Raw genomic sequence first — 25831 nt, forward strand, 5'->3', positions numbered from 1 at the left:
CTCGTTTTCATATTTAAGACTTGACTTCAAACCTGACTCTACCTCCTCTCCTCTTAGAAATACACGTTTTGAACCATTCCGCTCATAGCATGCCTTGGATTTGATAAATTTTACTACTTTGTATTTTCCAGACTGAGTGATCACTTTGGGAGGTTGGTTTCAGACGAACATGCCGACTTGAGCATGCAGTGTTGCAGAACATTAGGGAAATCCAACATTATTTTGGAGCAGAAGGATGGACTGTAGGTGACATAATGATGAAGGGGCTCTTTATCAAACATTGGGACTGGAATCCCAGTTGTTTTTGAAATTTTCTGTCACTATCACAATAAAAATAGTATCTTTTACAATTTCTTTTATGTCTGACAATTTATATTTTGTTTGAGAAGTGTTCTATGATACAGTATTAACAAACGCAGCCAACGAGTTTGCTTATGCCATTTTTATTGATTTTGTGAAAATATGTTATTCTGTAATGAAATGGAGGAAAGGAAGAACTTCAGTCTTTGGAGGTCACTAGCAATTCAGTATGAACTCCATTTTTGGATCAGTAAGATAGTTTAACTTTGTCAGCACCTGAGTACAGATTTCAAGTAGGTTAATATTAAAAGACTTCCAGATTTCTGATTTTTTTATTTTTTTCTAACCAGGTTAAACTTAACTTTTCAGTCTTTGGAGTGCCTCTGATAACTGAAGTCATCCAACTAATTATTTGAGTAGGGAAAAATCTGTTACATCTCAACTGTAAACATAATCAAGATACCCTGTGGAAAATTCCAGTTGAAAAAATAAATGTTGAGTCCCTGTTGTAATTTTTTATTGCTAATAACAGTAATCTGCTCTTTACCATAAGTCTGAGGGGTGACTTTTCTAGTAAGCTTGTAGTGCAATAGTTGAATGTGTTTGTCTTTGAGGGGCCTCTGAGCACATACAATGTAGCGTTTTGATCATGTGTCTGAAAGGTACTTCAAATAAACTGTAAGGGTGAGATTTATTACTCCAATAATTAAACAAAAAGGGTAAAGCAAACATTTATTAAATTGCATGATAGGCTGTTGTTTCTACTGTCAAAACATTAACTTAGTCAATGAATCTCCCAACACTTCTGTGTTCAAACCTTTCCAATTTTGAACTTGAAACTTGTGGAGCTGTGAATTTCGAAGGAATAACTCTCATTCAAACAACAACAAACCTTTAATGTGATTGTAAAACAAGTCCTTACCTAAGGTCAGACTGAATTCTGAAAGTGCAAGAGGAATTAGTACTGATAGACACCTTCCTTCTGAGACCAAACAGTCCAGTGTGACCCCTCTGAAAACCCAGTACTGATCAGCATTGTGATCTGGATGAAAATACGCAAGTACAGCTGATTAAGAGATTGTTGCCCCCAACTTTGGAAGTCCAAATGAGAGAAGAAAATGGTCTCTGCTAGTGAAGTCTCAGAGTTAGTGAAACAGTGAGCCCCATCCAACTATGAACACGTGTATTTGAGTCTTCAAAGAGTATCTTTGCTGTTTGGTAAAGTGGCTATTAGAAACTTTAACCTAAAAGTCTGCAAGATGCAGCCTAGTGTTAGGCTTCTTCAGGCTTCAGTTCTGCAGATCTTCCTCAAAGTGTTTGACATTGGTCTCCCTTCGCTGATAAAGATACAACCTACTGATTTCACTCTACACCTACATTAAGTATTTAGGACTGAATATGTAATAGCCCCATGGGAAAGAAAAGAAAAAAAAAAAGAGCAGAAGCAAATGGTGCTGCACCTTTGTGAAACTATTAGTGATTGTAACACTATTTGCCCTATTACTTCCTCTGAATAATAGATGGGTCATAAACAGGTTATATCATCTGATCTTTTCAGCTACTCTTCTGTAATTGTCAGGAAATTTCTCTTTCCAGGGTCAGTTTCACAAACGTGCAATTTAATAGGGGCGTGGTCAGATTGCTTGGCTTGTACTGTTACATGAAAGTGATGGCTGAGAGCTTATGTATGTCTCAAGACCGTAAGAGCATGCATCATTTGGGGGATGGGGTTGGAAGGTCATAGCATTTGCATTTAGAACATTGTGTAAAAGAGCCCTGCTTAAAAGTGAACTGGATGTTAGTTATGTTCCTTTCCATGGCGGTAAATACTCTGTGAAATCTCCGCGGTGCTTGCATAGTCTCTGCTCTTTTATAAACAGCACAGGGCCCTAAAAGGCTGATCTAAGCTTTAGGTGTGAACAGCTTTATGAGTAGCTTGCTTCTCAGTAGTTTCAGTTCACTAATAGGTGTCACTCTATTGCCTTGTCATTCACAGGTTGTTGTGGTTATTGCAGCAGCACTCTGCAGAAAGGCTGTAATTTACCTGTGCTGGTCTCTATTCCAGTGTGGTTCCGCTGTCATTCTGTAACTCGCTTGTTACAGTGAGTATGATATTAAGTAAAAATATGGAATGTATTTCTTTCATTACTGTAGTCAGCTGAGGTATACGCGTACAAAATAACTGTTTTAGGCATGCACTGTCTCATATGCATACTTACTAAGGTAATACAAGCTGGAGTGAAGGCATAATTCCTCATCAGTACTGGTCTCACAACACACAATTCTATTTAATTGCTCTTAACAGGCTTTTATGGGTTTCTAAATCTCTGCTATCTGCCAGGTCATATTCATGTTGTATGTTTGTTGGCACCTCCGTTGAATATGAGTCTCTCTTTCAGTGAAGATAACTTTCTTCCAAATTGCTTTTAATTCCTGCTGAAGGTTTTTCTCTGGCTTTCCATTTTAGAATTACAGTGATTCTTTTATTTATATGGTGATTCTTTGATTTATATTCTGACATGAAATTACAGCTGCTTTTGCATGTCTTGGCACTGCTCCCCACAGTTCCAATGGAGCTTTCCTCAAAAATATCCAGAATGACTTGTCTTTAATTGCCTGGGACAGTTGGTATTACAAATGTGATGCTATGCATAAACACTGACAAATATTCCTTTGTGCCGGGATTTGCTTTTGGCTGCATCATATTGGCTGGATTCTTTAAGTGGTCTATGGAAAGTGAACTTTTCCTGTATGTAGTTTGAGACAAAAGCTAAGTAGCTTAAAAACAACTTTTAAAAATTTATAAGAATTGTGAATTCAAGGAAAAAATACTAATATACTAGGGAAAAACAGAATTGTTAGCTCTGGACAGCAGTACTGTGTAGTTGCTGTCTGGTAGCCTAATCCATGTTCTAAAGACATGCTGTAGCTGTCTGACTGAAAGTCTCTGGCTTTTTTCAGCTGTAAACAACAACAAAAAAGTGATAACTGATTAACGCCGTGCAAGAGGACACAGAGAAGGTGGTTAATGGCTTTTAGGAGTGAGGAGAATCATGCAGGCATAAAATAGTTTAAAAAAATAAAAATATTTTTGCCTTTCCCAGTTTACCAAGAAACAATCTTCTAAGGAACAGCAGGGAGATTCAAGATGAAGATATGAGAGATTTTTGCAAGGGTGTCTACTTTACAGTATTTTATTGTTCATTTGCTTTCCTGCCATGAGAAAACTGTGTTGGAGTGGAGAAAGGAGAAAAGATGTATTGATGTAGTTTCATTTTTTAATCTGAGAACTGGGGTTATTCTTTAGCTAGATGAGCATTACCACAGCTTTGATTAGAGAATATTCAGTGTGTTAAATATACTTTTGACCAGCTGCATGTTGTAAGATTTCTAGGATATTTTTCTAAGCCAAAAGACATTAAAAACAAAAAATGGAAGAAAAACAAAGAAGACAGTCAACAGAATTTTGAAACTTTGTAATAAATCCAGGATATATCTTGAAATATATTGATGATTTCTTCCTTTGCAGATGACTGTTCACATTGCAAATGTCACTGTAACAAGCTATTGCAATGTTCTGAAAGATGACAGGGATTGAATGGGTTTGGGAGTAGAGCAGTTTTCTTCCTGTAAGTGTTCATCATTTCACCAGGGTAGTGGTATCAGAGAGGGTCTGAAGTGGTAGGAAAGGAAAACATGAAGTCCTACTGCTGTTCTCTGTGATGTGCGATTTATGGGTAGAGTGTATATTCTGTGACTTGGTACTGTATGAATAATAATGTTAAGTCTTTCAGGAGAATTACTGTTATTTTAAACATCCTCTTATTTTCATCAAAAAACATTGGATAGCTGTTTCATGCCACTTATTTTTGTAAGTAACCACTCCATGTTTTGCTGAAGCAGCTGTAAAAGCAAGGCATACATTAGTAAATGCTTTTCACCCATAATTCTTTGTTGCTGTACATTTCATGGGTGTGTTGATCCAATGTCAAAAGAAGGGGTCAATTTTGTTTTTAAATCATTCCTCTTGTGATAACACAATCAAATTGCATATAGACGGGTCCAATCTCAAGTACTTCAAAAAGCAGAGGGGCTTTCAAAATAAGATGTATAATGCTTGGCTTCCTATAGATGTTTTCCACAATATGGAATAAAGGTGAAAAAGAAATTCTGAAGTAAGAGGGCCCACATACACAGTTCTCTCTACTGTTTATGACTGTACATACTCTCTGCTATGACTGCAGTATGGTGATATATTGCACATTCACAGTCCTATACCCCTTTGCATCATGAAGCAGCACCTTCTCTTCCTCCAAAAGTGGCTTCAGCCATCAACAGTAATGTGCTATGTTGATATCTGGAGAACAAACTTTAGTGCAGCCTTTAGGATATGTTTTCTTATGGGCAAATGGGCAACTAGTGAGAGGAAATTCTGTGGAAAAAGTTGCTGAGTGATGTAAGACTGAAAAGAAGTAAATAAATGGTTGGTTATTTAAGGGGAGAGAAAGATGTTACAGGTCATTTCTGGGAGTGAGAAGCAAGGTCTTTCAGCTAATTAGCTGGAAAAAAAAGGCAAGCTTTAATTTCCTGAACAATTAGAATGAATACAAATGTCTTCTGCTTTTTTTGGAAAACATTTTGGAAAACATCCTAAACACATCATGTTACAAGAAGTATTAAGGATCAGCAACAACAGAAATGGGAAGTCTAATAATTAGCTAATTAAACCTAGACAATAGATCCAACCCTCATAAATAAGTTCACTGTCTCTGGCTGGCACTGAGTAAATCAAACCTTTTGCAAAACATGTTTTGAATGAAGACTAATTCAATTCCATATAATAGCTTCTTATTTTCTTATATAATACTAAAACAAAGCAGCAAGACATTGATCTTGTAAGTTGAAAAGGAAAGCGTGACACTGAAATTTTTGCAGAGAGCTGATGATTCTGGGGGGGAACAGGTCTCCAGTTGGTACAAACAATCAGTGCTTTGTTATTCAGCTTTACTTTGCAGGTTGTTTTTACAGAAGCGGTAGGCTACCCCTAGGCAAACTAGATGCCTAGTCAGATTGTTTCACAAAACGTAGAAATGGAGAAAATCTTTAGCTATGTGTTGGGGCTACATGGGAGGGAAGCATCGCTTCTGATAGAAAGGCTCACTTCCCTTTCGTTCTCAAGTTCTTCCATTTTCGTTCCATAGCACGCTTGTGGCAACATCCTTAGTTACTTGCCTGGAGGTTAATCACAGGTCTAAGTGTGTTTAGCCCTCTCTACTTGCAGGACTTCCAGCGCTATTGCTGCAAGTGGAATAAATGTAGGTGCACGCAGCTTTCTGTGCCATAATGGTGCTACTGGCCCTGCTTGGTCATTTTGCTTCTCTTAAATTAATCGTATTAGGATAGACTTTGCCAGAGTGAGTTCCTGGGGTAGATTTTGTTTTTCACCTTTAAGCAGTAATGTAACTGGCATGCATCTAGGAAGGGCAGTGGCTGGGGAGGTTAGAAAGGAAAGAATCATCAAGGAAATAATTGTGTAGGAGTTGTTTGAGTGTGAGGAAGTTGAAACCAAGAGTCAACCCTATAATAGGTTTGTGATGAATACATACATTCAGCTATAAGTGGCGCCTGCAGAGAATACTGATGTTTTTTTTTGTTTGTTTGTTTGCAGGCTTTGTATCACTGTTCTAATGTGCTATTCTTGTTTTTCCCAAATGTATTAATCTCTGCTAGTGTGCCTGAACCGGAAAATTAAGTCTGAGCAACTCTGAATGCTTGGGAAAACTCAGGATGCAAATCTAAACCAAAGAATTCATATTCTTCTCCAGTGTGTGTGGAAGAATTTTCTATGGATTTGATTGGAAAAGCGGCTGACTGCCCAGGAGATTTGGAGTTGGCATGGGACAGAGGGAAGGTGACCAGGGCTTCTGGATAATACCTTATCCTTGCACAGCTCAGGTACTCACAAGGACTGTGTTCTCTAGTAGTACGGAAAAAAAGAAAGGGGACGCAAAATGTCTCAAGTTCCCAAACCATCTAGTACTCTTACCTGTCAATGGGATGGACAGCTTTGTCAGTGAGCATGCCTCTGTGAACAGACATATGGGAGGAAGGGAAGGAATTAGTCCATGGGAGTGAGTGGGAGACATTACAACTAATGTTTATTTCTATGGCTCTGCCTTTCTTCAGACTCACAGACTGGGGACAGATAAAATGGAGAAAGCTCTGTTAGTATACGGATTACTGGTGAAACAAAGGGCAGATTATTTTATATGCTCTTCTGAAAACAAAGTAAAAGTAATGGCAACCTTTGGGTGTTTCTTCAGGAGACAGTTACGCAGGCAAATTGTGCTTGCTAAATAGCTTTTTAACACTTTATCTGATCAGGTTGACACTTGGCATATTCTTAATTAGAAGCTGCTGGAGTGCTTGAAGATAATTTTCAATCCTTGCAAAATGACAATGACTGTTAACAAGTTAATTTAATTTTTAAAATATGATGGTCTAAACAGTGTCCTGTGAGGTCTTTGAGAGATATGTCATGCAGTTGGAGTTGGAAATAAAGCCCTGCATAAACAGCAGTACAATACCCACAAATGGCGTAGCCAGACAAAAAGATGCGTTAAGAAACAATGCCAGAAATGGAAACTATTGCACAGGAGACTCCCACCTGTATTTAAGCTTTGATTTTGTGGTCCGGTGGTGTTATGCCCTTACATAGCAGCTTCTTTTACAGAAGCTTTTTTGTAGCTTTTTTCTTTTTCATATAGATGTGTTTCACACTCAATGTATGAATTCTGGATGCCGTTGAGAAGCAAGAAGGCAGTGTTTACCTTAGTTTTGCTTAATGGCTGTCCTAGTTCTCGGGGTTGAATGTGAGAGACAGCCTTGATCCAGATGGCTCAGCTGTTGTCTTGGTGGTTTTCCAGTCACTTTCTTTTTTGGTACGCAGCTTTTCTATCTGGAATGGAATAATTCTGATGCTTTTTTTCCATGTAGTTTTTTCTGTTCTTGATGTTTTTTGTTGTTTTTTTTGTTTGTTTTGTTTTAATTCAGTGATGATTAACTATTGCAATTCACCTAATCATCTCTGGCTTCAGGTATTGGCAGGAAAGCCTTCCACCCACTGTGGAAGTGGTGTGTTGTCAGGTGTGCTGTGACACTCTGCTATGGAAAAGTCTTTGATATCAAAGACTTTTTACAAAGCAACACAACAAAGATCTGTTATTTACATTGCTACTGGCAGGAATATCTGGAACAAAGAAACAAATGAGCCCTTGAGTGCTTCAGATCTGAAAAATAAGCTCGAGGTTTGCTGCTTCCAGCACTTATTGAAAACAAGGTGAGGTATTAAGATTGATCTGATTCACAGAAGTGCAATGTAATTACTTTATGAATTCTGGAATGCTCTTGATCTTTCCTTCCTCAGTTCCCAGAAGGACACTGTGGGCTGTGCTTCTGTTAAATCTCATGCTGTAGCCCATATTTCATACATGAATGCTAGAATTTTGTCTACCACCCTAGCAAGGGTGTTTTGTTTTCGTCTCCCGTTCCTTACCCCTCCTCTCCTGCAGTCTATGGTACCTGGCCAGTGCACCAGAATAAATAATTAACAACAAATAAATACCTGCTGCAGCCATTTCATGATCTGTTTGTTTGCACAGACTAGCCACTGAACAATGGCAAATAATAAAAAAAAAAATGAATAAGTATCTTGAGCTCTTTTATACTCAATTTATGAGCAACAGTGAAGGGACTACTTATCTACAAAAGGCAGTACAATGCCTAAATGAAAAGGGTAAGAAACCCAATTTGAAGAGATGGGTTTAATCTTCCCAGCTGGTGGTTAACACTACATCAGGACAATTAGTTATTTGTAATATACAGCGAAACAACTTGTTTGGCACCTCCTTATTTTGACATTTACATTATTTTCAATACATTGTGAAAGCATGAGTGTTTTCTGTGTGTTTTGTTTTTAACCAGTTAAAGAATCTTACAGCTACTTTCTGCTATCATTTACTTTAGGGTTAGGTTAGTCCCTCTCAAAATCCCTAACTTGCCTGTTTTGTTTTTAGAAAATGGACGGAAGTAACAAAACTTGCAAAAATCTTTCATTTTCCTTGAGAGCACAGATGTCTAAGGGAGCACTGCTTTGCAGGGACTCTTGCAGCTTTTGGTTTGAGTCCTCAGGAATGTGACACATTGTTATCGCAGTTGCCTAGGAATGCTTTAGTTGCAGGTTTATCATATACTTCAGGCTCATGAACTGTTTCCCTGGGGACCACACTGCATTCTTGATTTGCATAGTGTCTCATTGCTAGCCAGCACCATTCAATTCCTGTCCTTTTGGCATCCTGTCTTAGAGACTGACCTTCTACTCTCCCTTAGTAGCTGTTAAGTTGCTATTGAAAAAATGTCTGCTGTTCAGGAAGGCGCACAGTGGTGTCTGGCATGGGAAAACAGCACTGGAGTCTAGGAAGTTTCAGTGATGCGTACACATACATACTGACAGTCATCTCAGGAAACGCAGAGATGTTTATGTTCCTGTCTTTGAAATGATAAAGAATACAGAAAAATTCCAAATGTGTACAGTATAAGACAGGTGCAGAGGAATGCAGTAGCACACACAAAAACAACACTTAAAACCCCAGCTTCCAAAACACTTGCTAGATTTATACTTTGCAAAGTGCCAAGTTGTAATTTGTTTCCAACATACATTTAGGCAGATTCCAGTGTGTAGTGTTTTTTTTTCTAATTTCATTTTTGTCTCTCTTTTCATTTTAGTTTTTTAAATGATTCATTTCCGAGATGAAGAAAATTCTCTTTTTGGAAATACATTGCCAAACAGTGAAGGTTTCTTGCAGTTCTTAAATAGTAGTAGTGTGGACCTTAATTAAGACACTTGTAGGCTTTGTAGGATCACTGTGGAACAACACTTTTAATCCAGTGTACACTTTATCTTAATTGAGGACATGGGTAAAGGTATGTTACATATTTGGGAACGGGTGCACACCATCTCTGCGTAGAGGAGCCTCTGAAAGTCGTGCTGATAGGAAAAACTCATATCCTAAGCATCTCAGAAAAAGTTTACAAATTGCAATTTTTCACCCATGAGAGTTTTTATAATGGGCACAGAAAAAAAACATTTATTTTCATCTTGCATTCATTAAGCTGTCATTCCAAACTAACCACACAGTCCTGCTTGAGAAAGTAGAACAAAATTTCTGTGACAAGGTGATACTCTTAGTGGATGAAGGAAAGGCTGTAGATGTTGTCTACCCAGTTATTTGTAAAGCTTTTGATACTGTTTCCCACAGGTTTTGGTTTTTTTGTTTTGTTTTTCCTGGAGAAACTGGCTGCTCATGGCTTGGATAGGTGTATGCTTCGGGTAAAAAACTGTCAGGGCGACCAGGCCGAAAGAGTTGCAGCAAAGAAAGTTAAATCCAGTTGGAGGCCGGTCAGTAGTGGTGTCCCCCAGGGCTCAGTATCGGGGTCAGTTCTCTGTAATATCTTTATCGATGATCTGGATGAGGGGATTGAGTGCACCCTCAGTAAGTCTGCAGACAACACCAAGTTTGTCATGAGTGTTGATCTGCTTGAGGGTAGGAGGGCTCTGCAGACAGTTCTGGGTAGGCCAGACCGATGGGCCAAGGCCAACTGTATGAAGTTCAACAAGGCCAAGTGCCAGGCCCTGCACTTTGGGCATGACAACCCTGTGCAGTGCTACATGCTGAGGAAGAGTGGCTAGAAAGTTGCCCAGCAGAAGGGGAGCTGGGGGATATTGGTTGATGGCCAGCTGAATATGAGCCAGCGGTGTGCTCAGGTGGCCTACAAGACCAACAGCATCCTGGCTTGTATTAGAAACAGTGTGGCCAGAAGGACTAGGGAAGTGATTGTCCCCCTGTACTCGGCTCTGGTGAGGCCACACCTCGAGTACTGTGTTCAGTTTTGGGCTGCTCTCTATGAGAAAGACATCGAGGTGTTGGAGCATGCCCAAAGAAGGTCTACAAAGCTGGTGAAGGGTCTAGAAGACAAGTCTTATGAGGAGTGTCTGAGGGAACTGGGGCTATTTCTCCTAGAGAAAAGGAGGCTTGGAGGGACCTTACTGCTCTCTACAACTACCTGAAAGGAAGTTGTAGTGGGGTGGGGGTCTGTCTCTTCTCCCAAACAACAAGCAATAGGACAAGAGGAAATGGCCTCAAGTTGTGCCAGGGGAGGTTTAAGTTGGATGCTAGGAAAAGTTTCTTCACTGAAAGGGTTATGAGGCATTGGAACAGGCTGCCCAGGGAAGTAGTAGAGTCACCATCCCTGGAGGTCTTCAAAAGACATGCAGATGTGGTGCTTAGGGACATGCTTTAGTGGTAAACTCAGCAGTGCTAGGTCAAAGGTTGGACCTGCTGATCTTACAGGTCTTGTCCAACCTAAATCATTTTATGAAAAGCAAAATTCTATTCCTTGATTTATTTTGTGCCAGTTCCTTGTAAATCTTACAGTTCCCAATTTATCAAGGGAGTTAAGTGAAAACATGCATGCAACTGAATATGCAATGAGTTAAAGGTGGGTTCATACTTAAATTCCTTGCTGATACATGTCTATCTTGTGCAGTCTAATCAGATTGCTATTGTCAAAAAACACAACCTAGCTAAGTCTTCTAAGAGCGTTGCTTGTAAGGAAACACAGTCTGTAGGGATCGTATACATGTGTATGGTGATTTTTAGAGTTTGCCTACATGGGTGTATGCATGAAGTCTCTACAGCATGTAGACATAGTCATTTTAAAATATATATATATATTTTTAAACGAGTATAGGCTGAGCAGTGTCCTAGGGAAAAGAGAGCAAATGAACAGTTTATTCCATCTATTGCACTCCTATGGGCAACACCCCTACCTGGGCTGCATAGCTGGGAATAGAGGTGCTGCTAAGTAGGTTAGCGACCCTAAAAGAGCATAGTTTGGCAGGTCTCTGACTGCAGCCCATTTCCTCGCCCTCTCGGTAAGGAGTGTCCCAAGGCACAGAAACAAGGCTCCTCCAGAAGGCTGTGTTTCTTCTGTGGGGTGCCAAGGGCATAGGGTGCCATTTCTGCTGCTGTAATGGGGAATGCCATGCTTGTGTTTCAGTTGCAAACACACATCTCCCCACGGGTTTGGTTAAGCCTTATTGAGAGGCATTGCAGTGCAGCTCTCAGTGTTTTGCACCTTTATTGAAATAATAATATATGTTTTTAAAGTGTTTTTTAGAACATATAAGAGCCTGTCTGAGGAGCAGTGACCTAGTAAACCCTGGCTTGCTACCTAAGCATTTCTTGTTCATGTTTCACTTTCAAAAATAGCTCTTGTTGAGGCTAATTTCAAGACAGTAACAAAGTAATAATAATAAATCCCCACCTTTCTCAGAGATTGAGTGGAAGTTCATACCCTGATCTTGCAAATATAGTGTTTCCCCATCCTATCTTTAATGTAATTTGAATGTTAGTAGTGCCAAAAAAAGATCTCATCACCATACATAACTGAGCAGGATGATTTTCCCTTATCATTTTAGTGTTAGAAAAATTCCAAACCATAAACTTTTTTTTTTTCAGATATTTATCTTCAACACTGACACAACCTATACCAAGAGCCAGAGGCTTATGTACTCAGTCATGTATTTTTTCAGTCCTCTGTCTCTGCAAGTTTTACAGCTAAATGCCACCTTGATGGTGGTGGCCAGTTTTGGGGGTGGGAAAGACTTTTAAACAGCAAAACCTTTCCCTGTTTTTAGAACCGGAGGGCTCCCAGCCTTTCGTCTAAACTCTGTTCTTCATATTATTACCGGGTCTTTGCTTCAGGTACTAAAAGGCAGCAGTGTAGTTTGCATACAATTGGACATGTTTGTATCCTCACATGCTGATTTTTATGTTAATCCTTTGTTTTTGGTTTAACCATGTAGGTTTATGCTGATTATATAAAAAGCTCTTAATATAGGAAGGCTGTATCTAATGGTCAACTATCAACACGTTAATACTTGGTAATGTTTGCTCTGACAGGTACTCAGAACGTACTATTCAAACAAGGCAGTTCTACTTTCTTATTATTGAAAATAAAACAATAAATTGACAGCAATTCCCTTTTCCCTCTCAGGAAATGCTTGGTGGATGTGGTTTGAAGTTTGTTTTTAATGTCGTGACATTTTTGTGCTTGTCAAATAGAAAACTGTAAACAAAAAGCATAAATATAATGTTGCTGAAAAGTTCTGGTACCAATTTTGATATTTAAAAAAAATGTTTTTTATTTGAGAATTAAGCAAAAATTGAAATGTTTTTCCAAAAACTTTTTTAAACTAAAAGATTTTCAGAAGAAAGCATATAAATATTTTCATGCTACTTGATTTTTTTAAGTAATATTAACAAAGGACTTCAGTCTGCCCTAATTATTACTACAGCCATTGAATTTTTGTTTTTTTGGGGGGGGGGGAGGGGGGGACAAGCATACTCAGTGAAGAGAATCTGAAACATATTGCAATTTCTCTCTAAAATGAACTTTTATCTAGTAATAATACAATTTTAAAAAATAGTTGATCTGAAATTTGTGAGGTTCATTGGTAATTAGAAAGATAAAACTAGCTGATATCAATCACCTGGATTACACTGGGAGATTGCTGAAGGTAATTTAAAAAAACACAAAAAACAAACAAACAAAAAACCACTAAATACCCAACTGGACTAATCCTGGCTCTGTGTACAATAACTTTTCATTCCCGACAATTAGATGATCTTTGCTGGAGCAATTATGCATTCATCTCCCCAGGGACCCATGTCCTCATATAAGTGTTAATACACATTCCTCTCTAAAAGTTTTTGGGCATGTCCAGCTGAGGTCATGGTAATTAGAAACAGAAAAGATCCTTTGGATCACCATGTCTTTCCCCCTGCCAATACAATTCTATTTTTTTTTCCAGAGATCTATTTTCCAAACTTTGTTAAATCAATTTTAAAGTGACTCAAGATGAGGCAATTGTTCTTTGTTAGTGAGACTGTTCCACATCTAAAAGACCCTAAGAATAATCTTTTCAATGATGTTTTCTTATATTTTTATTTGCTACAATTTATTTTTTTCATCTGACAGGCATATGAGAATTCCACATAACTCAGTTTTGAGCTTGTTCTGTCATGAGCAACTTCTTGTTTCATCATGTTGTGCATTAGCTCTCTCCCTGAGTAGACGTTTGGTTCAGAGCTCAGCATGATGTGGTCTTTCTTACCTTTTTACTTTTTTTTAAACATTTTTATTGTGCTGCTGAGCCACTTTATTTCTTGGGGAACGTTATGCTCTCCTGGGCTTAAAGTCAAGTTTGCTATATGCATGCCAAACAAAGCCAGATCTGCAAGTAAAGATTTTGGTTTGCAAAAGGTTTGGGGAGGTGGTAGGGAAGAGGAATGTTTTATTTCTATTTCCTGAGTTTCTCTGCTAATTTCTGTTCATAATACTGTCTTAGCTAAGTGTTGTTACTGGCCAAAACTCTCTTTCTCCAGAACCTATTCTGACTAAGTTTAAAGGATGATTTTAAAATTGGCTGATGTCGTTGTCATTCCATCTGATAAAATTATAGCCATATTGAAGGCAGTAGAAGTCTTTTTTTACATATTAATTTACCAGGAGTTAACTAGTACATGTCAGATGTGTTGACAGTTGAAAATTTTAACATGTCCCCTACAGTATGTGCTGATGTATCTCTTTCCTGAGAAAGGTTTCTCTTTCCCTGGCTTCTTCACTGGGTACTAGAGGATGGGAAAGCTCCATGTTCATAGAATAGCCATAGTTGGACAGGACCATAGGGATCATTGTGTCCAACTCCTGGCTCCAAACGGGACTACCTAAAAGTTAAGCCGTATGTTTGAGTACATTGTCCTAATGCTGCCTAAACTGTGGCAGGCTTGGTGTCATGACCACCTCCCTGGGGAGCAGTTCCAGTGCCCAACCACCCTCCCAGTGAAGGGCGTTTTCCTAATACCCAGCTTGACCCTCCCCTGTCACAGCTACATGCCGTTCCCTCGACTCCTGTCGCTGTCCCCAGAGAGCAGAGCTCAGCACCTGCCCCTCTGCTCCCCTTGTGAGGGAACTGCAGGCTGCTATGAGGCCTCCCCTCAGCCTCCTCTGCTCTGGGCTGAATACACCAAGGGACCTCAGCCACTCCTCATATGTCTTCTACTCTAGAACCTTCACTGTCTTTGTAGCCCTCCTTTGGACTCTAATAGTTTTATATTCTTCTCATGATGTGAAGCCCCTGTTTGGTCATTTTTAAATAAATACCCTTAGATTCTGTTCTCTGTATAGTAGGCATCTGAGGCCCACGCTGTTCTCAGGATGTTGGGCATGTCAGGGCCCCAAGCCATTCTATGGATATCAGGCATGTCCAAGCCCCACACCATTCTCTGTATGGTGGTCATGCCTGTGCCCCACACCGTTCTCTGAATGATTGGTGTTCCTGGGCCCCACACTGTTTTCTGAAGGTCACGGTGACATAGCCTCCAGCCATTACCCCGTGGGTGAGACATGGCCAGGAGAAGGGCACTGCAATGAGGGATGACCACCACCTCCCAGGTGAATGCAGTCGTGCATAGAGCCTTTTTCCTGGTAATGGCTCCCCCATGACATTTTTCTAGCCAGAGAGAAAGGCCTCCCCTCTGGCAGTGGGACTGCCTTCCACCTTGGCAGTCCCACTTCCACCTTAGTATTGGCCACTATGGCCAATACTAAATTAGTAGGAACTGGTGACTCCCTTGAAGGTGGTGAGGCCTTGCAGGGTGATCTTAACAAATTAGACAGCTGGGCAATCACCAGCAGCATGAAGTTTAACAACAGTAAGTGCTGGATTCTGTACATGGGACGAGGTAGGGGATAAGAGGCTGGAGAGCAGCCCTGTGGAGAGGGATCTGTAGTTTCTAGTTGATGGCAAGTTGAATGTGAGCCAGTAGTGTGGCCTGGCAGCCAGAAGGGCCGGACATGTCCTAGGGTGCATCAGGCACAGCATGGCTAGCTGGCTGAGGGAAGGGATTGTCCCTCTCTGCTTTGCCTGGCGCAGCCTCACCTTGAGTACTGTGTGCAGTTTGGGGCACCACAGTATCAGATGGACATAAAACTACTAGAGAGTATCCAAAGCAGGCCTAAAAAGGCGGTGAAGGGTCTAAAGCAGAAGATGTAGGAGGAGTGGCTGAGGTCACTGGGTTTGCTCGACCTGGAGAAAAGGAAACTGAGGGGAGGCCTCATGGCGGCCTGCAGCTCCCTCACAGGAGGAGCAGAGGGGCAGGTGCTGAGCTCTGCTCTCTGGTGAACCACGACAGGACCCGAGGGGATGGCATGGAGTTGTGACAGGGGAGGGTCAGGCTGGGTGTTAGGAAAAAGTTCTGCACTGAGAGGGTGGTCAGGCTCCAGAACAGGCTCCCCAGAGCAGTGGCCAAAGCACCGAGCCTGTCAGAGTTCAGGAAGTGTTTGGATGACACTTTCAAATACATGGTCTAATTTTTAGGTAGTCCTGTTTGGAGCCAGGAGTTGGACTTACAATCCTTGTGGGTTCCTTCCAGTTTGGGATATTCGATGATTCTTTGACTGGCACTTTGAAGGTACCCATCGGGTAGCCTTCTCATCCTCTGACTGAGACATGTGCCATTCCTCCACTCCCGTGTCACCTTTCCCTTTACTGCAGTGCCTTGTGATGATTGAATGTTACATGTGAGGGCTAACTCAATCAGAGTCTTGATTCATTAAGTGAATGTTACTTACGCAATAATGTACTCCTGCCACTGCTCATTGAGAAGCAAAAGAAGCCTGAAATGGGAATATCTGATATTCTGGCCTTCCTCAGAAACTCTGTGTTATACTAGTTTAATGTTAAGTAAGTTTCTGTGCCCATCATATTTAACTATGAACGTTGTCAAAGTACAGAAATGAAATAGCTAGCGACAAGTCTCCAGCACAAAACTAATCTCTGCCACTCATTTTTCATTCTGATGTGAATTTGATACAGTGACAGACCAATTTTATTGGAAATTGTATTTTGTTAGAAATGGTATAACTAACAAAGAAATGAGTGCTACTCATTAAGCACAAACTGTTCTGTGCTTTGTAGGAAACAAAAAGTTTACTTGGAATATGCAAGCTAGGGGGTGTTTCACTTATATTAAGTTAAATGAAATATGGGTGTTACTTACCACTGTGAGGCTATTTTGAATGTACTTTTTGTCTCTGTTAGCTGCCCAGTTTAGATATCCATCACTTTTATTAGTATTAAAGAGAGGGAGAGAATTAAAAAAGTAGGTATAATAAAGAGTGTTTTTTATTAAGAATAAAGAGTATTTTCTTTTAATTTCTGAACTGGCAAATTCCAAAAAGTCTCAATACTGCTTGATACCCACTACTCTAAAAGGATATTGCTGCTTATTTATGTTTGAGGAGGAAGAATTGACCTCATTATGGGTGAGTAGTTGCAAGCAAAGTTAGATTAAATCAAAACTAATCAATACTGTGATTAAAAACAAAACAAAACATTACCTGGGAAAACAAAACATATCCTAAAGGAGAGGAATATTAATTACTATTCTGTTTCTGATACAAGTTAGTTATTGCACGTTTTTTGAGGAATCCTAAGCCATTTGTTCCCCTTATTTTTTGACAAAGATAAAAAAATTGTCTGTCTGCTCTGTCACACTTCTGATCTCTTAACAGAGAATTGCTTGTGTCTTTTTCCTTCATGTTTCTGGGGATTCCAAGAATAGCTGTCACTAAGGACTTGGCTTCATCTGTTCTGAGATGCTGATTGATCAGTAAAAGTCTGGTTTTGTCACATTATTTGTAACCCCTCAAAACCTTGAGGAGAAGGGTAAGTATTAGTTAAGCTGAATGTGGTTTTCTGTGGAGAAGACTTCCTGGTTGCATTCATGATGAAGAAGGTAACCACTCTGTTCCAGTCATGAAGTGTTTTGCTAACAACAGGTCTGTTACCATCTGTAGTGGCACATGAATAAACTTTGATTTAAAAGCGTTTTGAGAAAGGTAACACGGCTGGATTTGAGGGTAGCTAGCATCCTTTCATCTCAAGCTGAAGAGCTCAAGAAGAGCTAATAAACAACTTCTCTATATGGAGAAGCTGAAAATGAACAAACAAAAATGACAGGTGGAATATAAATGTAAAATGGGCTAATCAATGATGCAGTCCAAGTTATGTGAAATGTAAATAAGAAAACAGCCATATGGAGTGGAGTTTCAGGTAATAATCACTTTCTGTATATTAATCAGACAATCAGAAGAGGAAAGTTTTCTAAAATGGCAGGGATCAAAATTTTTATATAGGTTTCACATGGCTATTGATAATGCAACTAAGAACAGAATTTGTTCTACCATTTCAGTGTTCTGTGTGCAATTTTATTTCAAAATACTTGTTTATGTGCATGTGTGATTAAGCTGTTTGTTTCTTTGGAGGCTGGATGAGAGTAAAAAGGGGAAGAAACTCCAACTCCCTTTATCTCTCATTGTTTTGGCACAGAAAGAATTCTCAATCTATTATGGTACTTGAATCCACTGGGTAGGAGCAGCCTGGCTTGAGCTTGAACTCATGCAGCACAGCTGCAAGCAATATGCCTTCAGTTCAAATGGTGTCTCTTTGCTATAACATGATTTACTGACACACTGCTGCCAAGGCATGCCCCTGTCAAAATGTCAGTTTAGGTTGGTACAGAGAGAGAATTTTATTCAGCTGTCTGCATGATGCAGAGTTACTGATCACAGCAAAGCAACAATAAGCTGGTGGTAGGGTTTTGGAGGAAGACAGGGCAGGGGAGGAAGACAGGACAGGAGAGGAAGGTGTATGTGAATAACACACATATGGTGCTGTAATTGCAACAAAAGTACTGAGCTTGATTACTTGATAACTTCGGTTTTCATCTCTGTATGACCATGTGAACTTTGTGGCCAAAACTTTACTGAAACAATAGATTTAGGTGTATAACCTGTGCTAATTAAAACCATAATAATAGCATATGACTATGGGAATGCATAGTTGAGTGGAGGGTCAAAGTTAAAGCCTGGTACAGAGGAAACCTTTTTGCCTGCATTGATCCAAAGACCAGTAAAGACAAAGGGAGTGAAATGGGGGTCTTGTGCTGGGAGACCCAGATCCTTTTCTGTTAAGCCTGCAGTGCTCTGATCAGAACTTCCAGCTTTGTGTGCTTTGAAAGTAGCTCTTGGCTTATGATTTTCTATTTTAGGGTAACACAGTATGAGACCCTCTGTGGCATGGCCATCAAAAGTACTGTCAGGCAACCATTTTCCCCGTCTTCTGTTGTGCTGAGTTGCATTGAAAATTCAGTCTAGATGTGTTTTCACATGCCCCCACTCAGAAGCGGTGGATATGATGGAGTATCTGGGGTTTGTCTTTTCAAGTCTGTTTCCCTGGTTGTAATGTGATATTAAAGTCTTAATCTCATTTTCAGGCTTAGTTAATATTTTGGGGATATTTATATTTTCTCAAGTGAAAGAAACTTTATGCCAGGTCAGTGACTCCAGACATAAACTGACTTGATACCACTAACTTCAGATAGAGCTATGCTGACACACAGCTGAAGTTCCTACCCAAAGTACTTGCGGATCTATTCAAACAAAACATTGTTTAATATGCTCTTAGGGGGAAGATCAATCTGCTGAAACAGATCATGATCAGTATCCTCTGACATTGACTCATGCTTAAAGTTACAAGGAAGCCATGGCTCTGGGATGTCAAAAACTCTATTAATACATAGCAAACTATAAACCTTTCCCTGAATAGCTTTTCATTAGCTAGGATCGTTAATGTTTATAACATTGCCATGCCTGCATCAGAGCTGAAGTTTAGAACTGGAGAGTAAAGAGAAACAATGCTTCGTTGAAGTCCCGAGGGGAAGGAAGAGGGAATATGTCTCTTTGTAGAGAGTGGGTGATTGGCATCTGCTAGGGAGTCAAGTATGGGATGGAGAAGGAGGGAAAAAAAAAAAGGTGAGAAGGTTTTCTGTTAACTCAAAATATTCTGTTTAAGACAGATGTGGAAAGGTTGACTTACAGGAGAGGAGCAAGGTGGTCCTAATGTTTCCAACTCCTACAAGGGATGAGAGGTTGCCCTGGAGGAGGAACTGAGAAGATCTTCAAAGGCAGAGCTTGGATTCAAATTTAAGTGCTCTCTTCAATACTTAGCTTTTAGAAATGCCTTCAAGAATGTGCACAGGGATAAGTTGGATGATATGGGTTAAAGTGGTGACAGTGACCTTTGGACACCAGCAGTCTTGTCAAGGAAGAAACTGTGAAGTTTCTCTTGCAGGAAAGCTGGGAGAATAGAACGAAGAACGACTAAATGGGGCAGCTGGAAGCAGATTGTCATACTAATTGGTGGTTATTCTGGGTTATATGTAACATTTTCTTAAGTTTTGAGGGCTAGTTAAAAGTATGGCAAAGGGAATTTTAGTAGGGTGTACTTTGGTACAAATATGAAGGGGAAAAGAAGGAGATATTTGAGAACAGGACAAAGCTGTTCCTGAATATAAGGCTCAAAAAAGGTAAAAACAGCAGTCATCTTTGGGGTGGCTTTGGCTGTCAATTCATGAGGCAAGGACCATTGGAATGTATTCTTGTGGAACTGGAGCATCATCTGAGATATCAGAGGCTTACTGGTAGTGAACCATTATTAAAGTGATCCCGTGGTTTAAAGAAAATCCTGCAAAGAAAGGGTTGCAAAGAGGGTATCTCACAGGCAAAAAACAAGGCCAGCTCTTGTGCAGGGGAATGCTGTGCAAAACCAATATATAGTGTGTGCAGAAATAAAGTTTGCATGCAAACATGGTGAGGCAAGCTGTGCTGTAAGAAAGCACAGTGCATTTCAGGCTTGAAAACCTGAAAGAAGAACAGAATCTTCCTAAAGTGCAGGCCGTAAGTGGCACCTACTGAATTTCTATCACAAGTAAGTGCAACCCAACTGAAGAACTGCATCCTTCCCATTATTTTCTCTTTCCTTCTGCATTTGCTGGAGGAGAAACACACTCTGGGTGCACAGATCAGCATCAGCTGGGTGAGCTCTTGTTCCTCAGAAAGCAGCATGCCAAGTGAGGACTCCAGCACATAACAACATGCTCGTGTCACTTTGGCACGACGGGAGCTGGCTGCTCTCCTTCCAAGCCCCACACGCCATCCTGTCCTCACACAGGAATACCCTAATCGGGGAAATATGTGCTGGCTGCTTAGTGGAGGGGTCAAATCCATTTGGATGAAATTCCAGGGCTGCAGCGATAACAATGGCAGGAAGCAGGGTCCTGGAGCTGGCCACAGTGTCTGCCTGCCCTCAGCGGCAGGGTGCTGCAAGATTTGGCCTCCCGTCTGCTGCTCCACACTGCCTGTGCTTGGAAAGCCTTGATTGTCCCCTGCACAACCAAGAGCTCACCGCCAGTGGGGCTAAAAGGCAGGAACCCCTCAGTTAATTGCAAACATGACTCTGTGACCAAACCACTTGTCCAAACCTGAATCACCTCTTCAACTTTTTGGGAATGGGGATTTTTATGTGTTTCATGTGATTGTGTGTTAGCAAGCAGGGAATTCCCCTTTGCTCAGTGGAAAATCCTCCTGCATGAATATCCCTGTAAGAGTGCATTGCAAGCATTGTAAACCTGGGTCTTGGAGATTTTTGGTCTGTGCTAGTAATTCACCAGTTTGAGGGAAATTACATTCTGCTAATTGCTCCTCAAAGCATATGAGGCAATACACAAACAAGAAACATTGCAAGCTTGTTACTTAGGTTTAATACGACATTTTAGTCTTTATTCCCTCAGCTACTGTTTTTTTTTTTTTTTTTCCCCCCTGCTTGACTGAAACTTCCCATTGGTTAAGGTAGGCGTGCAAAAGGATCAAACCCAGTGCAAGAGACCGCATCTGGCATTTCCTGGAGCAGTGCAGCAATGCAAGTGCTGTAGTCTGGGAGACGTTTGCCGATCTTGCTCTGACCCCGAGATGACAAGGAGGAGCTGGAGGGCTAGTCCAAGTTGAAAAGAACAGATGCATATTTTTCATTTCTAACATGCTATGCAGCATTCCCATTGCTCGATAGCAACTGCATGGGAAAGTTCTAGCTTATCAATTTGTTAAAAATGTCTTTCTCATCTGGGAATAGGAGACAGCACTCATATGCACAGATCGAGAATGTAGGAGTACTTTGTGAATGCTCTGGTAACTGGAAAGCTCCAAACCCCAGTAACTAAACAAAACAAACCCAAAACTCCTAAAAGGTATCGCCACAGCCATTAGATGGAAATGCATTTTTTTCTGTCAGTGTAATGACCAGTTCAATCTCATTTCCATTGCAACTGTTTTTTTTTTTGTTTGTTTTGCCCAGCTGATGACAGCAGTGCATTTGTGGAACAATGTCCTGCACATTTCCTCCAGGTCATTTCCTTTTCTTCTGCTCTGGAAGGAGCTTACACTTTGTCACATTGGCTGGTTGGACCTGAACCCACGTGCGTGTTTCTCCAGACGTATAGATGTTGGTCCCCCAAGGAGGAACTTGCTGCACCCGTGGGTTCAGTGGAACATACTTTTGTGCTGAGTATACACATGTTCCCCTAGGGACCGGTCTTTGGGGGAGACAACTAAATGGCACAGACTTTGCCTACAGACTGGGCTTTAAATGTTGTGATATTTTTCTCCCTTATAAGGTATTTTCACATTTAAAGAGAGAGCAGAGCTGAGTGTCTCTCGCAGTCTGGTCATTCTGGCCACTTGGGGCCTGACATTTTTTCCCTTAATTTTTGTTTTTTTTTTAGTGTTTCTCTGCTATTCTTCTGTGACCTTCTAACACTGCACATCATTTATCAAATACCCAGTAATGGCTGAACAGAGGCCTATTATAGCAAGCATGTGCAGCATTTTGTTAGCAATAAACATACTGTGGTTAGTAAATATGGTGTAATTGGAGAGCATTACATGGAAATCAGCGTCAGGGTTTGCCAGAAACTCAAACTACAATTTAAAAATAAAAAATAAAAATAGCTCTCATCTGAGAGAGTTGAAGTGATTTCTTCTAGCCCATTTTGGTTTTCCTATACTTATGATTCTGAACTTAGGTCAAAGTTCATGTCTCTGTTTATGTCGGAGTCTAGAACTGAGACTTTGGATGACTGAGTCTGATGACAAGAAGTAGAAATACAGATGAAGACTTTGAAAGTCAAATTTTCGCACCATGAACTGTGGATTTGTCTTTTCTTTCATGGTGTTCTTCGTCAATGAGATAAATGTGTTCCTGATGGCAGGTAGATTGATACTCTAAACACTATCATCTTTATTTTTTATCCAGAAATGTGCAGAAAATGTGCAGAAAACAATATGAAGTTCCCTTGGTTGACCAAGATGCCTCAGCCATCGTCTGTACTATTGACAGCAAAAAAACTAAGCTGATCCTTCATGGGTATTTTTTGCAGTACAGGTAGGAAATAAGTTCAGTTACCAGTTACTAAGGAAGAGATTTAGAACAACACCCCTTCCACCCCCACCCCTCACTTTTTTTTTCTTTTCCTGTATGCTTTTCTGTGAAGTTTTGAATTCAATATGGACCTCTTACAAGCCAGAGGCTATGTGTATATAGCTACATGTCTGTGATGCCAGTGATGTCCAGATATTTTGCCTTCAAGTAACTTTTCCCTAGCCAGGCCTGGTAGCCTTTTTATAGTTCCTCACAGTCATTCAAATTTGTGTCTTGAGAACCAACACTGGCAAAGTCATAGTAAAAGTTGAAGAATGGGAGAGAAAAGCTAAAGGAGAAAAGTACCTCAGCTTTCTGTATATTTTCTTCTCTTTGCAATTCCTTTTCTCTTTAAAATCAGAGCCATGTAAAAGCAACATTTAAGGTGCAAGTGTGTAACTACCATGCTCAAGATTAATACACAATTCTCACAAATCTGCACACTAGCAGAGCACCTAAATACTTGTGTTCTGCTTTCACCTATGCAATAACATAAAAGCAGCTGCTTAACTTAAAACTCTTCACTAACTTTATACCAAAAGTCTTCCTGAAAATGTTTCTATCCTCTTTCATCCCCTTCATCCCCTACTAACTACTTTTGTTATTTGTACTCCACCTAGTTCCACTGTTTCTACATGCTTTTCAAGTTGTTCTGGTCGTCCTTGGTTTATTTGTGTTGTTCACCATCCCCAGTCAACTCTGGAAATAAGTACTTTTGCAAGAACAACAGTGGGAACGCAGTTGCACATCATATTATTTTTGGCTAGCTACTTCAGGAACGACAGCTATTGTTTGGCAGCTTGCAACAAGGAGGATGCTTTAGTGATGTTGCAGTTAGAGCCTGGGTGCTGTTCCTCCCAAGGCTGAGATCCATTTTATGGTATGTGCAATTCGAGGTCAAAATTATTTGGCAATATCTGTTGTATATATTTGAGACTGTGCATAAAAATAATGCCCTCTATTAGTTGTTTCTTTCCTCTTGGGTGTTGTTACATGATAGAATCATTAAGGTTGGAAAAGACCTTCATGATCATCTGGTCTGACCATCACCCTACTACTCGTGTTACCCACTAACCATGGGTTAGCACCATGTCCCACCTTTCCATGAACACCCCCAGGGACGGTGACTCCACTGCTTCCCTGGGCAACCTGTTCCAATGCCTGACTACTCTTTCTGAGGAGAAATGTTTCCTAATTTCTACCCTAAACCTCCCCTGGAACAACTTGAGGCTATTCCCCCTTGTCCTGTCGCTAGTTATCTGCGAGAAGAGGCTCACCCCCAGCTCCCCAGAACTTCCTTTCAGGTAGTTGCAGAGAGCAATATGGTCTCTTCCCGAGCCTCCTCTTCTCCAGACTAAAGAACCCCAGTTCCCTCAGCCACTCCTCACAAGACTTGTGTTCTAGGCCCTTCACCCGCTTCATAGCCCTTCTCTGGACATGTTCCAGGGCCTCCATGTCCTTCCCATACTGAGGGACCCAAAACTCAGCGCTCAAGATGCGGCCTCACCAGAGCAGAGCACGGGGACGATCACCTCCCTGGTTGCTTGTGTTCACTAAAAAGACCCACTTTGTATTTGTTATCCCTGTGATTTTGACTTAATAGCATGCTGCTGTGTGCGAGATGATGCACAGTGGGGCAAAACGTGTTTTTTTTGTGCAGGGCTGGGGACAGTTTAGGTGTACAGACACATGGTGTGTGTGGTGCATCCAGGTGACACCTCCTGCAGGGAGATGTGACGCTGCTTGTGACGTCGAAGCGGTGAACAGCCCCACCCCCGATGACGTCACGACCCACAGCAACAGCCGGGCTCTGTACGTGACGTTATGGCGATATGATGACGTTAGAGGAGCCCATCCGAGGCCCGGCTGGCCCTTCAGAGACGCGGCCCCGCCGGGACTGCACCGCAGGCCGGCCACAAGGTGGCGCCGCGGCGCCTCAGAGCCGCGGGGCCGGGCACCCCCTGCCCCTCCGCCCGCATAGGCTCTCGGGAGCCGGGAAATGCCCCCCAAAATGTCCCGGTGTTGGCAGCCGACACGAAGTGAGGGTGACGGGTCAGGGTCCCCTTTGCTGGGAAGGGGGCAGGTGAAGAAAGGTGGCTCCCGGTGCTCGGCAAGGCGCAGCTGTAGGCTGGGCAGCCGGTAAGGGCTTCCTCTGGGGCGGGCAGACAATCAGCGCGGATGGATGCTGACAAAAAGGGTTGCGATCCCATCCGTATATGAACATGACCGCTTTATTCCGATGGTTATCGAATACCTTGCCTGGGAAATGGGTCTTTGTTTGGCTCTCAGGGTTGACTGAAAGCCTTCTCTTCCCAATACCCCTGAGAGTTGTTGGTTAATTTTGTGGCACAAATTATTTAATTATGTGCTCTGCCAAGTGAATGCAAGGTCTCCAATTGAATTTTATCCTCACTGGGCAACTATTTTAGATGCTTTGGTACAACATAAATGCATATTTCCTGCATGCCAGATCCTGGCCCCGTATCCATCAAAGTAAATCTTCAGCAACTTCCACTGAAGGCTTGGAACAGCCCTAAGTTATGTTTTTGAGGTCAGATTGTGAACCTTAAACCCTGGCAGAGACCCAGACCAAGAAATCTGTGTGGGAAATTGGGGAGGGAATAAATTAGCACTTGTCTATGCTTTTTGCAGGAGTAAACTGTTACAAAGGTGTGCACTAGAGTGAAAGCTCCTCAACATGGTGGATATTGGTTTCTAGATGTTTCTGCTGAAAATAACTCTGGGTGAGTGTATGGGGTTAGTCCATATTTGCTGGAGCTGGTCTGTCACATACAACAATCAGTTTTCCTCTATCTGTCCCACCCTAACAAACAAACAAAACAGACAAAGAAACAATTTTATAAAAAGAAAGTCCAGCAGTATGTTATATATTTTGTGTGTGTATGTTTTTGTTGTTTGATTTTTTTCTCTCTGGTGAATTTAAACCTTCATTTTCTCTCTCTGCCAAACAAAAGTGGCAGGTCTAAGGAGTATTAGGTAATTGTGGTTGTCATACTGCACATTGTACTGAGG

The 25831-nt window shown here is 41.0% G+C and overlaps 1 protein-coding gene across 12 annotated transcripts in view; it reads left to right on the top strand.

Moving 5' to 3' along the window:
- Window positions 1-25831, top strand: part of LOC310894361 (transmembrane protein 170B) — a 76281-nt gene that overhangs the window by 24872 nt on the left and 25578 nt on the right. For 2 of the 12 annotated variants that reach the window (XR_014579839.1, XR_014579840.1), the window contains exons 2-4: window positions 2297-2402; window positions 22634-22762; window positions 25451-25542. The exons of 2 other annotated variants lie outside the window; for them this stretch is intronic. The gene's annotated coding sequence lies outside the window, so the exon portion shown is untranslated. 8 more of the 12 variants (XR_014579842.1, XR_014579843.1, XR_014579835.1 and 5 more) reach the window with 7 other exon arrangements.

The sequence above is a fragment of the Anser anser genome (genome assembly GCF_964211835.1).
Source record: "Anser anser genome assembly, chromosome: 2".
Lineage (NCBI taxonomy): Eukaryota > Metazoa > Chordata > Aves > Anseriformes > Anatidae > Anser > Anser anser.